General features: G+C 35.5%; 1 long non-coding RNA gene and 1 pseudogene across 1 annotated transcript; one reads left to right on the top strand and one right to left on the bottom strand.

The window, feature by feature from the left end:
* The window catches only part of LOC105034100 (peroxisome biogenesis protein 16-like), a 99,223-nt pseudogene extending 95,402 nt beyond the window's left edge, over positions 1-3,821 (bottom strand).
* Positions 3,822-6,294: 2,473 nt separating this feature from the next.
* On the top strand, positions 6,295-12,926 carry LOC105034096 (uncharacterized). Its single transcript, XR_003799006.2, has 3 exons — positions 6,295-6,705; positions 6,790-6,831; positions 12,227-12,926. It is a non-coding gene; the product is annotated as an uncharacterized lncRNA (long non-coding RNA).
* The last annotated feature ends 5,686 nt before the right edge of the window (positions 12,927-18,612 follow it).

The raw sequence follows: 18,612 nt of genomic DNA, 5'->3' as shown, positions 1-18,612 counted from the left end.
ATTTTTAGTTTTTAGTTTTCTTTTTAATTTTAGAAATTTTGAAACTTGGATGATTATATTTAATACTTTGTATTTTTAGATATGCATATTTATAATGGGTGGGGTTATATGGTCGGAATATTATAATTATTTCGACAACTTGATTTTTTTAATCTATTTTAATTTTCAAAATAGTTCTTATGATATCTCCAATTTTATAAGCTTTCGGATGGGTTTGAGGTCTTGAATGCTTCATAGTCATATGCCCCATGCAAAATGTAGTGTCATGTGCCCAACTTGTATGGCAGGTTTGGGGCACGATGGATAATAAGAGAAAATATTTATATCTGAAGTTATAGAATTAAAAGATAAATAAATCAAAGAGAACTAGGGGATACGAAGTTGATGGATTAGGGGGTAGAGAGTATAATCCCAAAATATTTTAGAGAGTGGCATTGGAGTGAAGGGAGGAGTAGTGAGAATCATAAAAGAAAGACAATTATGGGATTTGTATTTCTTTACAAATTTAAAATTGATTTTTGTAGCCTATTTAGAGAATTCTAATTAAAGATATTCAAAAGAGAAATATTTATTAGCCAAAATATTCAAGGAACTGAGAATTTCATTACCATATATAACAATAAATAGTTAGAATAATCCTATTTAGGAAAACTAATTATGATAAATAAATAGAGAAACTTTATCTACTTTTACATGAGGATGGGAATGTAATTTTAGCTTCCCCATCAAGTACCCAACCCGAGCCGATTCGAATGAGATGGATTTTACCCAACCTATTTAAACTAAAGGGTACATATGGGTTTAGATATAATATCAAAAGCGGATTTTGGTTAGGTACGAATAATGATATATCCCATCTCAAATCTGATCTAATATAATATAATATTAATCCATCTCCCCTTCGGTTCATTCAATAATTGATAGCCATCATAGTCCCATTCACTTTGGTTATCCCTCTCATTCTTTATCTAGAAATTTATTATTATTGAAACTTAGAAAATATGTATATTCTATGAAAATCACAACAATCCATTATTTTTGTTTGTTTTGTTTCTAGGCCTTCTATTAATTTGACTTATGTATGAACTTTTCCGTGTTAGAATATAGTGTAGTTATTTTTTGATACAAAATTTAGTGTAGTTATTAATATACACTAGAATTCTCTCTATGTGAATCAAAAATTAGATTATAAGATAATAAGCTATAAGCTCCATCTATTTATGTAGCAGTTATAATCTCATTAATTATAGCTATAATTATTTGACCCAAGTTGATCCATAATGTCTATCCGACACAATCTGCCACAAACCATCCCTAACCCGACTTGACCTAACATGGTTATGGGGTGTATATGGCTACAAGATTTTTAACTATGGAATGGATACAGGGTATTGACCGATACAACCCATATCTAATCTCTTGCCATCCCTATATGAGGATGACCAAAATAGCTAAGCATTCAAGGAACAAAAATTCCATTACCATATGCAGTAATGAATCTTATTTATGAAAACTAATTATGAGAAATAAATAAAGGATCATTATCTACTTTTCTATGAATGACCAAAAACTCCTAGCGCAACTAAAGACAAAGCTACTTTTTGAAATACCCTACATTGTAAAAAGTTCATGTATGAATTTATGCATCAAATATTATCAAAAATTAAAATTAAAAAAGAAGCCAAGTTGAATCTTTGAAACCAATGACTCTGAATTGGTCTCTAAAAAATTTTCAAGCATTGGTTTCGACAAATAGTTCTTAATATTTGACCCCATCCAACACTCTAGCACCCATGGGAGTGCAACTACAAGTCAAATGGTTGATCCATGGATGTATCCATAAATTAAGAGCAAATCAACACTTGTCCATACAAACTAAGGAGCATATGGTGGATGGAATCCAAAATGATCCCATTGAGCCTCTGGTTGGTACCAAGAATGGATTGAAGGAATGATGAATAGAGAAGGAAAGATGGATGAAGGAAAAGATGGATGGATCTTTCATGCATCCTCTTATATATTTGATGAAATATGGAAGGATAGTTTGGAATGATTTTCTCCTCTATTTGGTATAGGAGAAATAAAAAGAAAGATGAATGATATTTATATGATATTTTTATCAAATTATCCTTTGATAAAAAAATATTTATATAATATAAGTAAAATGATCAACAGGTACTAGAGGTGTTGACATGTCAGATTATAGAGTTATTTTTCAGCACACCACATGTGCCACCAAATTCTTCACTGATGTCGCCTTGTCCCCTCAACTTCCCCCTCGACTTTTTCTCACCGACTTTAACACCTCCGCCTTTGCCTCTACTGATCCCTTCTTCCCCTGCTTCGAGGTGATCCGCCACTCCACCCACCTCCCCATCGCCCCCTCTCCGCCCCCTTCGTGCTCTCCCTGCCACCCTCTCTCCATCAATCTCCACCCCCTTCCCATAGATCTCCAAAAAATAGAAAGAATGGAAAAGAAAAATAAGCAAAAAAAGATAAAAAAAGAGAACGGAAGTAGTCAAAGGAGAAGTCAAAGGATGCGGTACCACCGGGGGGAGGAAGGGATTCAAGGTCCAAGGCGGTGATAGACTGGAGAGGTGGCAGCTGAAGTCGGGGGTGATTAGGATGAGATAAGACCTTGATTGATCATTTTTTCCCTTTTCATTTCATTCTTTTTTTTGGAGATCTGTGCGGAAGAAGAGAACCTAAAGAGATCAGAAAGAGGTAAGACTTTTATTGATCATTTTTTTCCTGTTTCATTTCATTCTTTTTTTGGAGATCTGTGGGGAAGGAGAGAACCTAAAAAGATTGGAGGGTTTCTTGGGTTCTGGTTGGGGTTTTTTTTAGAGCATATAGGATTTTGTGCGAGGTGTGGCGATATGAGTTGGTCCCTTGAGGTTTTGAGAGCTTAATCTTGGTACAAGCATGATATTTTGTAAGCTTTGGAGATTTTTGATCCAAAGGATTCTTCTTTGGCCACAAAATTTTCAATTTATGGATTTCTGTTCTCATGATAAGACATTTCCCCCACATAGGTGATCATTTTTTTTCCTTTTTACATCTTTTTCTTTTCATTTCATTATCTTTTTCAGAGATATGTGGGAAAAGAGAGCACTTCAGAGAGATTAGAGGGGTTTCTTTGGTTCCAATTGGATTTTTTCTCAAGCAGTTGAGATTTTGTGCTCTTTGTGAAAAGTCATTATCTATGACTTAAAGCAATAATATAAGTTGTTTGCATAATTTTTATGTGGCCAATTTAATCATGAAGGTATAAAATTGTCTAGATTATGGCTGAATTATTTTACTTATTCTCACTTTCTATAATTTTGGCTTGTGACTTTCCTTCTTTAATTTTTTTTTAAAAAAAACCTATTCACTTCTATGACTCTTTGCTTTTATAATGATTATAGTTAGAGGAAATGAGGTCTTTTGGTTATCTAGAGAAAGAAACAAAAAAAGTATGTATTTTATTTATGTCAAATTATTGTAATTTTTTTTCCTCTCTCTCTTTGCAGTCTACTAGCACCATATATTTTTTCTAGCATTTTTTGAGAAGTAATAAAGCTATGGCTCGAGGGGTCCAAGCATGTCAGATTATAGAGTTATTTTTTAGCATACCATGGTGCCACTAAATTCTTCACCGATGCCACCTTATCCCCTTGACTTCCCCTCACCGACTTTAACACCTCCACCTTCGCCTCCACCGATTCCTTCTTCCCCCGCTTCGAGGTAATCAGCCACTCCATCGACCTCCCCGCCACCCCCTCTTCAACCCCTCTGTGCTCTCCCTGCCTTCCCCTCTTCGCCAATCTCCACCCCATTCCCATAGATCTCCAAAAAATAGAAAGAAATGAAAAGAAAAAGAAGCAATAAAAGACAAAAAAAGGGGGGAGTGGAAGTAGTCGGAGGAGAAGTCAAAGGACGCAGCACCGTCGGGGGGAGGAAGGGATCAAGGTCCAAGGCAGCAACAGACTGGAAAGGCGGTGGCTGAAGTTGGGGGTGATCAAGATGAGATAAGACCTTGATTGATCATTTTTTTTCCTTTTCATTTCATTCTTTTTTCAGAGATTCGTGCAGAAGGAGAGAACCTAAGGAGATAGGAATGAGGTAAGACTTTCATTGATCATTTTTTTCCCCTTTTCATTTCATTCTTTTTTTTGGAGATCTGTGGGGAAGGAGAGAACCTAAGGAGATCGGAGGGTTTCTTGGGTTCTGGTTGGGGTTTTTTCTGGAGCATATAGGATTTTGTGCAAGGTGTGGTGCTGTGAGTTGGTCCCTTGAGGTTTTGAGAGCTTAATCTTGGTACAAGCATGATATTTTGTAGGGTTTGGATATTTTTGATCTAAAGGATTCTTCTTTGGCCACAAAATTTTCAATTTATGGATTTCTATTCTCATGATAAGACATTTCCCCCACATAGGTGATCATTTTTTTTTTCTTTTTGCTTCTTTTTCTTTTCATTTCATTATCTTTTTCAGAGATATGTGGGAAAGGAGAGTACTTTTGAGAGATTAGAGGGGTTCTTTGGTTTCGATTGGACTTTTTCTCAAGCAAATGAGATTTTGTGCTCTTTGTAAAAAGTCATTACCTATAACTTAAAGCAATAATATAGGTTGTTTGCATAATTTTTATGTGGCCAATTTAATCATGAAGGTATAAAATTGTCTAGATTATGGCTGAATTGTTTTGCTTATTCTCACTTTCTATAATTTTGGCTTGTGACTTTTTTTCTTCAATTTTTTTTTTAAAATGTTCACTTCTATGACTCTTTGCTTTTATAATGATTATAATTAGAGGAAATGAGGTCTTTTGGTTATCTAGAGAAAGAAAGAAAAAAATATGTATTTTTATTTATGTCAAATTGTTGTAATTTTTTTCCTCTCTCTCTTTGCAGTCTACTAGCACCATATATTTCTTCTAGCATTTTTTGGGAAGTAATGAAGCTATGGCTCGAGGGGTCCAAGCATGTCAGATTATAGAGTTATTTTTCAGCATACCATGGGTGCCACCAAATTCTTCATCGATGCCGCCTTATCCCCTCGACTTCCCCTCACCGACTTTAACACCTCCACCTTCGCCTCCACCAACCCCTTCTTCCCCCACTTTGAGGTGATCCGCCACTCCACCCACCACCCAACCACCCCCTCTTCGACCCCTTCGTGCTCTCCCTACCGCCTGCTCTCCACCAATCTCCACCCCATTCCCATAGATCTTCAAAAAATAAAAAGAAATGAAAAGAAAAAGAAGCAAAAAAAGACAAAAAAAAGGGGGGAGCGGAAGTAGTCGGAGGAGAAGTCGAAGGATGAGGCACCATTGGGGAGGAGAAAGGGATCAAGGTCCAAGGCAGCGACAGACTGGAGAAGCGTTGGCTAAAGTTGGGGGTGATCAAGATGAGATAAGACCTTGATTAATCATTTTTTTTCCTTTTTATTTCATTCTTTTTTTCAAAGATCCGTGAAGAAGGAGAGAACCTAAGGAGATCAAAATGAGGTAAGACTTTCATTGATCATTTTTTCCCCTTTTCATTTCATTCTTTTTTTTAGAGATCTGTGGGAAAGGAGAGAACCTAAGGAGATCGGAGGGTTTCTTGTGTTCTGGTTGGGGTTTTTTCTAGAGCATATAGGATTTTGTAAGAAGTGTGGTGGTGTGAGTTGGTCTTTTGAGGTTTTGAGAGCTTAATCTTAGTACAAACATGATATTTTGTAGGGTTTGGAGATTTTTGATCCAAAGGATTCTTCTTTGGCCATAAAATTTTCAATTTATGGATTTCTGTTATCATGATAAGATATTTCCCCCACATAGGTGATCATTTTTTTTCTTTTTTGCTTCTTTTTCTTTTCATTTCATTATCTTTTTCAGAGATATGTGGGAAAGGAGAGCACTTCAGAGAGATTAAAGGGGTTTCTTTGGTTCCAATTGGATGTTTTTCTCAAGCATATGAGATTTTGTGCTCTTTGTGAAAAGTCATTACCTATAACTTAAAGCAATAACATAGATTTTTTGCATAATTTTTATGTGGCCAATTTAATCATGAAGGTATAAAATTGTCTAGATTATGGCTGAATTATTTTGCTTATTCTCACTTTCTGTAATTTTAGTTTGTGACTTCCCTTCTTTAATTTTTTTTTTTTTTAAATGTTCACTTCCATGACTCTTTGCTTTTATAATGATTACAGTTAGAGATAATGAGGTCTTTTGGTTATCTAGAGAAAGAAAGAAAAAAGTATGTATTTTTATTATGTCAAATTGTTGTAATTTTTTTTCCTCTCTCTCTTTCCAGTCTACTAGCACCATATATTTCTTCTAGCATTTTTTGGAAAGTAATGAAGCTATGGCTTGAGGGGTCCAAGCACATCAGATTATAGAGTTATTTTTCAGCATACCAAGGGTGCCACTAAATTCTTTACCGATGCCACCTTGCCCCCTCAGCTGCCCCTCACCGACTTTAACACCTCCGCCTTCACCTCCACCGATCTCTTCTTCCCCCGCTTTGAGGCGATCTACCACTCCACCCACCTCCCTGCCATCCCCTCTCTGCCTATCTCCAACCCCTTCCCACAGATCTCCAAAAAATAGAAAGAAATGAAAAGAAAAAGAAGCAAAAAAAGACAAAAAAAAGGGGAGAGCGAAAGTAGTCAGAGGAGAAGTCGAAGGATGCGGCACCATCGAGGGGAGGAAGGGATTCAGGCAGCGACGACTAGAGAGGTAGTGGCTGAAGTCGAGGATGATCAAGATGAGATAAGACCTTGATTAATCATTTTTTTTCCTTTTTATTTCATTTTTTTTCAGAGATCTATGCGGAAGGAGAGAACCTAAGGAGATCGGAATGAGGTAAGACTTTCATTGATCATTTTTTCCCCTTTTCATTTCATTCTTTTTTTCAGAGATCTGTGGGGAAGGAGAGAACCTAAGGAGATTGGAGGGTTTCTTGAGTTTTGATTGGGGTTTTTTCTAGAGCATATAGTTATTTTGTGCGAGGTGTGGTGGTGTGAGTTGGTCCCTTGAGGTTTTGAGAGCTTAATCTTTGTACAAGCATGATATTTTGTAGGGTTTGGAGATTTTTGATCCAAAAGATTCTTCTTTGGCCACAAAATTTTCAATTTATGGATTTCTGTTCTCATGATAAGACATTTTCCCCACATAGGTGATCAATTCTTTCCTTTTCGCTTCTTTTTCTTTTCATTTCATTATCTTTTTCAGAGATCTGTGGGAAAGGAAAACACTTAAGAGAGATTAGAGGGGTTCTTAGGTTCCGATTGGGTTTTTGTTTCAAGCATATGAGATTTTGTACTCTTTGTGAAAAGTTATTACCTATAACTTAAAGTAATAATATAGATTGTTTGCATTATTTTTATGTGGCCAATTTAATCATGAAGGTATAAAATTGTCTAGATTATGGCTGAATTATTTTGCTTATTCTCACTTTCTATAATTTTAGCCTATGACTTTCCTTCTTTAAATTTTTTTTAAAAAAAATGTTCACTTCTATGACTTTTTGCTTTTATAATGATTACAGTCAGAGGAATTGAGGTCTTTTGGTTATCTAGAGAAAGAAAAAAAAAGTACATATTTTTATTTATGTCAAATTGTTGTAATTTTTTTTCTCTCTCTCTGTGTAGTCTACTAGCACCATGTGAGAACCGATCCCTTGTACCTGATTCACCTTGAAGCTAGCATTCCTTGCCAACTTCATCAGAGCCAAACAAAAAAAAGAGAGATGCGTGAGAAGAGGAGAGAAGATGAGTTTGAGAGAAACAAGGAGATCTCATTCCCTGTTAATCCATGGTTGGTGGGGGAGGAGTTTGAATAGGACATGCCGGCAAGGCCCAACCTAATTACCCTAGGAGGACTGATCCTATCTCCTCAAATCCCTCCTCTATTTAAACCCCACACCTCTTGATAGAGCCCTCACCAATTTCCATCATCCCCCTCTTTCTTCTTTATCTCTAATGGTCATTGTGCCACCATGCTGAGCACCGCCACCTCCCTAAAACCTTAATCCTTTTCCTCTAGAAACCCTAACCCTTCTCCTTAAACCCTAGCATACCTCTTCAGGTGTGAGATCTGTTGAGCCACCCCACTAGCTACCGTCGCCGTCGTCGCCGTCGCTGTCTTTGGGAAGTTTCCCTTCCTCTTCTTTCTTCTGACCCTTGGTGGTTCACCACCATGGGATTAGGCGGATCTTCTTCTTCTTTCTCTTAGGTTTTCTATTGTCGTCGGTCAGATTGTCACCCCTGAGCGTCATCGTGGCACCACCGTCGGCCATTCGGGCTACCTCACCATCGACACCCGCATCCTCTGGTCATCCCTATGACAACCCGAGAGAGGCCATGGGTTTCGATTTTGGGGGAAATGGAGAAAAGAAAGAAAGAAAGAAATAGAGAAAGAGAGAGAAATAGGGACCTAACCTAATTTCTTTCGACCCAATTCAATTAAGCCTAGATCAAATCAAGTTGGTAGATTTGACTCGAGAATTAAACCTAATATATTGATTGGACTCAATCTAATTAAGTCCGGGTCAATCTAAATTGTATAGATCTAATTTAGGAATTAACCTAAATCTAAATCTAGATCAGACCAAATTGAAGGACCCTTTCTTTTTATTTTTTCTGAAATTGAGACTAAATAAAACTTGTTATCAGAGCCTTCAACACCAGAAGAGCACTGGACATCGAACCTAGAGAACGGACTAACAAGATTATAGAATTTTGTATCTGATCAACTGTAAGTTTTCTTTTATCTCTGGGTTATTTTTGTGCATATTCATGTGTTTAAAATTAAATTTTGTAAATAAAAATTATTTAAATATTTAAAAATTAGAAAGATTTGAAAGTATATATTTATGTATGAAAAAATATTTAAAATATTAGATCAAGCATGGTGTCATCTCAGCATAATTATAGATTAAAATTGAGATGTTTTTTTGTTTTAATATTGCATGATTCTAGAAACAAAATTATTCATATTTATCTTCACATGAATTTGGAATAAGAAAAATATTTTCTTATTTCTGGAAAGGAGATGAGACTTGATATTGTTGTGGAAATAAGTATATTATTTGGTTAAAATGAAATTATGAGAAAAAGTTTCTAGTCGACTGTGATTCGGGTCTAGCTAATGAGATTGATCATTAGTCACATATCAGAAATGTGTTTCTTCCAGATATATCCAGTTGGGGCTGATTGCTCGTAGAGCTAGTTCTTTCGGGCCTATCTAGTTGGGACTGATGACTGACACATGCTGATGCATCACGTGTATATTTCAAAACTAATCTCTTTATCTTGTCACAGGATTAATCATGGCTGTATGAATCAGAGCTAGTTCCTTTCGAACTTAATCAATCGGGACTGATCACTGGCACACACTGATACATCGTATGTTTATTTTCAGGGGTTAGTCTTTTTTAGGCCTTGTCATAGAGCTGATCGTGGCCATAGTCACTAAAGACTAACAGAGAATTTTTGGATATTTATTAATTTACATGGTATATTTTTTTAAAAAAAATAGCTTGTTACATATTATTATTACATTGTTATATTTGAAAATTAGTTATGCTTGATCCCTTAGAGATATTGATAATTTATTATGCCTATAAAGCTCACCCTCTTTTTTTAATTTTTTTTTAGATTCAGAAGATTCTATTGGGCTTGGGATCAAATTGTGAGGAGCATAGGATTGTATATTGAGAAAAAGATAGATCTTGCATATTCTTTAGGATTTGCTCTAAAGAGTGTGTGGTATCACGTGCCTGGTCTGGATACCGGATTCGGGTCATGATAGAGTATTATCAGAGCTTAGGTTAAAGATCATAAGAACTTAGATTAGTGAGAGCGAGGTAGAATTAGGATCTTGATTGATTATCTTAAAATAATTATAAATATTTAAAGTCGATTAATTTGTTACACAATGTCTAAGTTTTTCTTATGGATATAAATTATGATCTAATGACAACAAAATCTCTGCTAGGACTCTATAGAATTTTAATCTAAGATCATTAAGAAATTTTGGATAATATAATCAAAGTGCACAATGAAAGTATGGTGGTTTAAGTCATTAAATTTGATCGAAAAGATTAGTTCTAATTTTGAAGGATGTTATGTTAGAAGATTGAAATTTTCTTTTCAAGTGAAAGGCTATTCAAGAGCTCTAGGATAAGATAAGAATTTTATATCTATAAGGTTTTGACTTTATAACATACAAACTTTGAGGATGAAATTTTTTTTAAGGGAGAGAAAATGTGAGAACCGATCCCTTAGACCCAATTCACCCTGAAGCTGGCATTCCTTGCTGATTTCATTGGAGCCAAAAAAAAAAGAGAGAGATGTGCGAGAGGGGGAGAGAAGATGAGTTTGAGAGAAATAGGGAGATCTCGTTCCCTATTAATCCATGGTTGGTGGGGGAGGAGTTTGGATAGGACACACCAGTGAGGTCTGGCCTTACCCGAGGAGGATTGATCCTATCTCCTCAAATCCCTCCTCTATTTAAACCCCACACCTCTCAATAGAATCCTCATCGACCCCCATCATCCTTCTATTTCTCTCCATCTCTGGTGATCACCATGTCGAGTGCCACCACCTCCCTAAAACCCTAATCCTTTTCCTCTAGAAACCCTAACCCTCCTCCTTAAACCCTAGCATACCTCTTTAGGTGTGAGATTTGTTAAGCCACCCTATCGGCTGCCATCATTGCCGCCGCTGTCCCTAGTAAGTTTCCCTTCCTCTTCTCCCTTCTGGCCCTCAGTGTTCACTGCCATGGGATAAGTGGATCTTCTTCTTCTTTCTCTCGGGTTCTTTGTTGTCGTCGATAGGATTGTCACCCCTGAGCGTCGACGTGCCACCACCGCTGGTCGTTCGGGCTACCTCATAATCGACTCCCCACCCTTCGGTCGTCCCCTATGACAACCCAAGAGAGGCCATGGGTTTCGATTTGGGGGAAATGGAGAAAAGAAAGAAAGAAAGAAAGAAAGGGAGAAAGAAAGAAAGAGAGCGAGAGAGAGAGAGAGAGAGATAGGGACCTAACCTAATTTCTTTGGACCCAATTCAATTGAGCCTAGGTCAAATCAAGTTGGTAGATTTGACTCAGGAATTAAACCTAATCTATTGATTGGACTCAATCTAATTGAGTTTGGGTCAGCCTGAATTGTATAGATCTGATTTAGAAATTAACCTAAATCTAGATCTAGACCAGGTCAGATTGAAAGACCCTTTCTTTTTATCTTTTTTGAAATTGAGACTAAATAAAACTTATTATCAGAGCCTTCAACGTTGGAAGAATACCAGACATCGGATCTAGAGAGCAGACTAAGAAGCTTATAGAATTTTGCATTTGATCAACTATAAGTTTTCTTTTATCTCTAGATTATTTTTGTGTATATTCATGTGTTTAAAATTAAATTTTATAAATAAAAATTATAAATATTTAAAAATTTGAAAGGTTTGAAAGTATGTATTTTAATTTAAAATATTGGATCAAGCATGGTGTTATCTCAGCATAATTATAGATTTAAAATAAGATGTTTTTTTAATTTTAATGTTCCATGATTCTAGAAACAACATTATTCATGTTTATCTTTGCATGAATTTGGAATAAGAAAAATATTTTCTTGTTTCTGGAAAGGAGATGAGACTTGATATTATTGTGGAAATAAGTATATTATTTGATTAAGATGAAATTATAAGAAAAACTCTTTAGTCGACTATGATTCAGGTCTAACCAATGGGACTGATCATTAGCCACATGTCAGAAATGTATTTTTTCCAGACCTAGTCAGTTAGGGTTGATCATTGGCAAAGCTAGTTCTTTCGGACTTAGTCAGTTTGGGTTGATCACTAGCATATGCTGATCGTCACGTGTATATTTCAGAACTAGTCACTTTGCCTTGTCACAGGGTTAATCATGACCGTATGATTCAGAGCTAGTTTCTTTCGGATCTAGTCAATCGGGGCTGATCACGGGCACATGCTAATACGTCGCGTGTTTATTTTCAGGGGCTAGTCTCTTTCAGGCCTTGTTACAGGATTGATCGTGACCGTAGTCACCCAAGACTGAGAGAAAATTTTTGGATATTTATTAATTTGCATGGCATGTTTTAAAAAAAAAATTATCTTGTTACATATTACTATTATATTGTTATATTTTGAAAATTAGTTATACTTGATCCCTCAAAGATATTGATAATTTACTGAGTCCGTAATGCTCACTCCCTCTTTTCTATTTTTTTTTTCAGATTCAGAAGATTCTATTGGGCTTGGGATCGAGCTGTGAGGAGCATAGAACGGCATACTGAGAAAAAAACAGGCCTTGCATATTTTTTAGGACTTGCTGTAAAAAGTGTGCGGCATCACGTGCCTGATCTGGATACTGGATTCGGATCATGACACACCATATATTTCTTCGGGCATTTTTTGGGAATTAATGAAGCTATGGCTCAAGGGGTCCAAGGTTATCATTCTGGACATCCCATTGTTGTTTGAGGCTAAGATGGACAGATGGACTGCTCCTATTATTGTTGTATGGGTTGATCCTGAAACTCAAGTACAACATCTAATGGCAAGAGATGGCATGCCTAAAGAACAAGCTAGAAACAAGATTAATGCTCAGACTGCACTGGACTGGAAGAAGACAAAGGCAGAGATAGTCATCAATAACTCAGGCACAATTGAAAAAACAAAACTACAGTTTTAGGAGGTCTTGAACCAGGTTACCAGGCCTTTAACATGGAACGAACTCGCACTCTCTAGGGACGGTGTTTTTTGGATTCTTATATATGCACTTATAGGTGTTTTAGTGGTACAGAAAAATTTAAAGTGATGATGAGCATTACCTATCAGCGGACTTCTCTTATCAATTACACTTGCTCAAAATAAGAGAGAAATATTTGTGCAATTTATATTTAATTTATTGAACTAGCTTGGTATAAGCTTTGCTATTCTTCTTCCTTTACAACACCTTTTAATGTGAACCAAAACATCTTGCATTCTGCTGTACTGCTAAGTCTAAGTAGGGCTGCATTTTGTTGTTTCTCTTAGAGTCTGCTTATTGATTCAAAAACAATCAGACACTTGGTTTCTCAATTGAGCTGATTTACATTTTCATCTGTATTTAACAATTTGAACGCTAAGACAACTCTCCTTTGGTCATGCTATGTTGAACCCTTCAGTTTCTTTCTGGAGCCAATTTACCTTATTTTTTTCCTTTTCAATTGGTAGTGAATATGTTGAAACATGTCAGTGAAGACGGATAAGATGTAATTGAAAGTCAGAGCTTCACCTCCTATCGGCATCTAGGATTAGAAGCCCAAAGAGTGAACTTACCTGAAAGATTTTCAGGATTTTATTTCTTTCAGTATGCTCCTGTTCTTGTACCATTTCCTTAGTTTCAATTTCCTATGTCATCACATGCTGCTCAGTAGTAATTTCCTCCTGTTTGGATGTTTAGGAATGTCCAGCAAGTCAAGATATGAACATGAGCTAATTACTAGACATCAAATATGTTACCTTCATTATTGTTTTTAACTCTATTATTTACTGAGCGTCAAACACTTGAAATCTTGCAGGACCTAATTATGTCCTTCCAGGGCTTATAAGTAAGCATTATTAGATATTTGTGGATTATACCACTGTTTTGTATCTATTGACTGTTTCCATGTAACTTTGCATGGGTTACCGTTATTACCAGATGACATACTGCATTGGAGGCATGCCTTAAAGTTTATGCAGAGTGAGATCTTGAAATCATTTGCATTCATCGTGCTTTCAAAGCTTTTCAGAGACATAATTGGTTGAGGAGTCATCATAGCTACATCAGCGATATATGGTTTTAGTGTCAAAAGGATTTTTTTTTTTCTAATTTTGTTTTGTTTTTGAGGTGTCTGTTATAAGGAAATATGGCAAGAGATATCAATGCAGTTGAGTTATATTTTGACTAGCTTTCATTGAGTTTTATTTTGACTTGCGGTTATATATCGTTTTGATGCTTGGTGCCAAACACAGGTTACTACACACTGACTATGCCAACTATGGGTGCATGGGTTGTCTTGTTAGATTGTCCATTTTCTCAAAACAATTTGTAATGCTTTGTTCCAAGCCATGCTTTGTTCATGGGTTGTTCATTTATGTAACTTGGCCAGCTGCTGGTGCTTTAAAAGGATTAGCTGATGGTGCTGTGTCCTTGCATGTTTGCAAATTTATATGTGCTGCCCCTGCATAAACTTCAGATTCAACCACTCATTTGGCACTATTCTACCAAAAAAAAAAAAAAGAATACCACTCATTTGGCAATTACATTGCATGTGCTGTGTGGAGGCATGTTAAATTATTAGCTTGGTACAATTGTACGATATTAACTGCGTTGCAATATAAAGCTGAAGCTCATTAATTAAAATGAATTAAAAAAAAGTTAGAGGTTGCATTTAAAAAAAAAAGTTAGAGGTGCTCTCCTTCAAATTCTAAAAACAATATCATGAAAAAAAAAAAATTTCTTTGCTGCAGGATTTTGACAAGTCTTTATTCTGAATGTGTCTGCATCTGAAACTATAAATCATGGGCAAATAACTGATTATCAATTAGTGTTTCTTTTGAACTACGATTTATTTAGAAGGAACATCCTTTACTACATACATTCAGTTCTAAAAACAAGTTATTAAACAAATGTATTATATGACCAGTTTAGATAGTCTATATGATATTGATTTGCTGATTAAACCTTACATCTTTCAACCTATGAATAATTAATCCTTGCCATCATTATGCTGGAATCCATGCCAATTGTCTAACTAATTTGTATTAGTTAGATTAAATGCCATACTGCTAAGGAACTAATCATTATCAAGTATCACAAAAAAAATATTGCTATCGATGATTGTTAACTTTGATATCTATTGTTTTATTTCATATTTTAGTAATCTAGAAAAATGGATTCAAAGTCTATTTCATTCTTTTTTTTAATCTCTCTCTTTTTTTTAATAGACTTACTGACTTTCTATTTTTCAATTTCTTTCTCTTTTTTTTTTTTTTTTTGAAGAGTCTCAATTTCTTTCTCCTATTTTTTTTAAGTTTTATGCTTCTAATTTATGTGTTAGAATTATCAAGATAAAATTCAGAAAAACAAAGCTTTCTTCTTTATGTGAAATAACTTATATTTTATTTTTCATGCTTCTAGAATGCATTCTAGAAGCTAACCTTATAGCATCCTTGATTTTTGGACTTATTAATACTAATAGCATAAAAGAATATTATTATTATGATTGATTAAATCTCTGCAATGCGGGGGTTGAGTGCTAGTTATTATCATATATAAATAGTTCGATAACTATAATTTAATTTAAATAATTATTTATTTTATATAAATAGTTAATTAAAAAATATCGAACATAAATAAAAATAGAAGATAATTTTAATTATTTACTTATAATTATGCAAATTATATGATAAATTGAAATAATTAGTAATAAAATTTAATAGTATAGAGTAAGTACTATAGATAAAATTAAAAATGTATAAATAAAATGAATAAAAAAATGAATAAATGTCAAGGTTTTATCAAAAAGTTAACAAAGATAATTTTATCAATGTAGAAACCTATCCCTCACATATTCCATCCATCCTTTCTTGTATCCTCTTAATTTAGAAGGATGCAAATTGTTGAGCTTAAGTGCATTGACACTTTTTTCTTTTTCATTCATCCTTCTTAAGATTTTTTGAGCCAAATTGTAGATGAGGATGATCCATCCTTTCAATCTCATTCATCTCTCTTCTTATGATCCCAACCAAATGGTTGAATATCCAAAACAATTATTGTTTTTGGTAAGAAGAAAGGGGAATGGAATTCATAAAAAAACAATATCTATTATAATAGAAGACTCCCACTCCCAAATAGATACAAAGAAAAGCTAAAGTAAAGAGCAAGATGTAGGGTCTGTTTGGAGATGCTTTCGCTTATGGCCTAAAAATAATTGTTGATAAAAGCAATATTTTGATGTCAAAAGCTATTCTGGGGCAAAGCGGGTTTTTGCTATAAAGTATTTGGCTATCAATATCCTTAAGCTATTCTAAAGTTATAGAAATAGTTTGCTGTGTTTTTGATTGACAAATCCAAAAATTGCTTTTGAATGACAAAATGACCAAAAAGGATAACTATCTAAAATTATTATTAAAATTATTTAAATATAAAATAAATGACTATCATGATGCAAATAAAGTTAATAAAATTCATATAAAACAATTGTTTGCATATTGCCAATATGGAAAAAATAAAATAAATAATTGTTAAACATGTTTCATCAAAAGAAGGTTACATCAAAATATTGCATATCACATATGCTATTATATACTTGAGCCATGAAGCAATCATCTTGTCCCACAACATTTGGCAGGGGTTCTTTTATAATATCCTCTTGGTTAATATCACCCATAATAAATGGTATATAGTCATTATCATTATCGGCCTTGTTAAACTCCGCATCATGCCCCTGATGCTTCTTGATATAGTTGTGGATCGCCATGCTAGCAGTAATAATTCTTATTTGGTCATTCAGCTTATATGCAGGCATTTGGCTAAGTATAGCCCATCTATTTTTTCAGTCTCTAAATATATGATGTATAATATTTTGTAGTGATGTATGAGCTTAGTTAAATGCCTCATTTGGATCTTGTATTGATTGACAGTTGCATCGAAATTGAGGAATATGAGACCTTTCTCCTTTATATGGTGTCAAGCATCCTTTCATGTTTGGGTATCCCAACGCAATATTTACCCATTACAAAGTATAAAAAATGTCATTTCAATTATAAGAATTATTTGTTCTACTTATCAAGTCAGTAATATAATTTATTTATCACACTCACCATCCCTTAGATGTGGCTATATTATGACTCTCAATAACATCAACTAGCCAACTAATTGTCTTGTTCAAAATGGAGGTCGCCAATACTCATTGGCTACCCTTCGGAGCTGATCTCCTTGCCTCCTTGTTCTCTTATTATTTGAAATTAATGATGAAATATCCCTATCATCCAAGTTGGAAGTCATATTCTCTAATTCCGGTGTATCCTCATCCCCACCATTATCTCTAACCTCATCACTTATAGCATTTTTTGGTATCTCAAGTGGGACTCCAAAACTTGAAGCCCAAGCTCGCCTCCAAATGGCTATTATGTCCATATATAATTCATGCAAATCAAAACAATGTTTAAGCTCTTTGTCGTTGTATTTGGCTCAATCTTGTTTTCTCTACTTAATATTAGAAACATTTACTACTATAAACAATATAGCTAAATATATAAGTCAAGATATATATATTTTTTTATTTTTTTATTTTCTCTTCCCACCATTCATCTGGAGCATCTACAATTTACTTTGCATGATTCCAACCTAATCCTGTTTCTTTAACCACCAAAGCATTCTAGCTCTACCACTCCTTCATATTATCCTAATAATTTTTCAATTAGAATCTGTCATAGCTTTTCTTAACCTCTTTATTAAACCTTTTCACCAATAAATTCCACTCATCTTTTGTGAAATAGGTACCAGGTCTGTATCAAGCCCTTACAAATTCCTCATAATGCTTAACAAATATTGCATAGCTTTTATGATCTCGACAGCTTTCTTGCTAATCCCATGTTCATTACCATCATCAATGGTTTTACCTTTACCCTTTGTAATCTTAGAGCTCTGCCCCTTCGCTATATGGAATATATTCTGCTCACTTGCCATTGTCAAGTCTAACAAAATATTTCATAATTTAAGATTAATATAAAGTATTGAAAATTTAATGGCTAAGATTATTTACAAATAATTAATAAAGTATTTACAAAATAACATTTAATGAGTAATGAGCAAAATAGTAATAAAATAATATTCACAAATTCCCAACGGTGCTAACAAATAGAAAAGTAATACAAAATTTTATAAGTTTTGTTTGTACAAGAAGCTATCCTTTTCATTTTAATGGTTAAATATTTATGCCTGTTAGGATTTGACACCTCAAGATTCAGCCCACAGCGAGGTTCGCGGCGAAAAACGGAGTCCAACGAGATCAAGATCACCTGAAACGGAGCTTGGATGGAGGAGATACGAGCTTTTGAAGTCGATACGACATTCGAGGTGGCGGAGGACCGCCGGCGACCGGCGGCAGCGGCGCGGCCGCAGGCGACGGTGTGCGGGACGCGGGACCCAGGCTCGCGCGGGATGCGCGCCCAAGCCCGAGGCCCAGGCGGGTGCAGGCCCAAGCGGGCGTGCAGCCCAGCCGGGCGCGTGGCCTAGGCGCGTGCAGGCCCGCACGCAGGCACGGCCCAGGCCCGCGCGCGCGGCCGGCCCAGGCCCAGGCGGCCTGCTGGCCCCTTTGCCTCGGCCCACCGTGGACCAGGCGGTCCACGGCGGGGCCTGTGGACCGCGTGGGCGTTTTCCACGTATTTCTCGTGGTCCACGGCACTATTCCATGGACCAGAGCGCGATTGGAGGGCCCAGATGATTTTCGGTGACGATCCGACAGTTCAGGAGGCTGATTTGGCTTGTTTAGGACTCTTAAACCTAATCTAATTAGGTTTAAACTCTGTTTAACCCTTTAAAAAGGCTTGTGACGAACAAACAGTGGTAGTGGTTCGGATTTGCGCC

Source organism: Elaeis guineensis, chromosome 12 (genome assembly GCF_000442705.2).
Source record: "Elaeis guineensis isolate ETL-2024a chromosome 12, EG11, whole genome shotgun sequence".
NCBI lineage: Eukaryota > Viridiplantae > Streptophyta > Magnoliopsida > Arecales > Arecaceae > Elaeis > Elaeis guineensis.
Note: the sequence above shows the minus strand (reverse complement) of the source record. Positions and strands in the feature narration are given on the sequence as shown.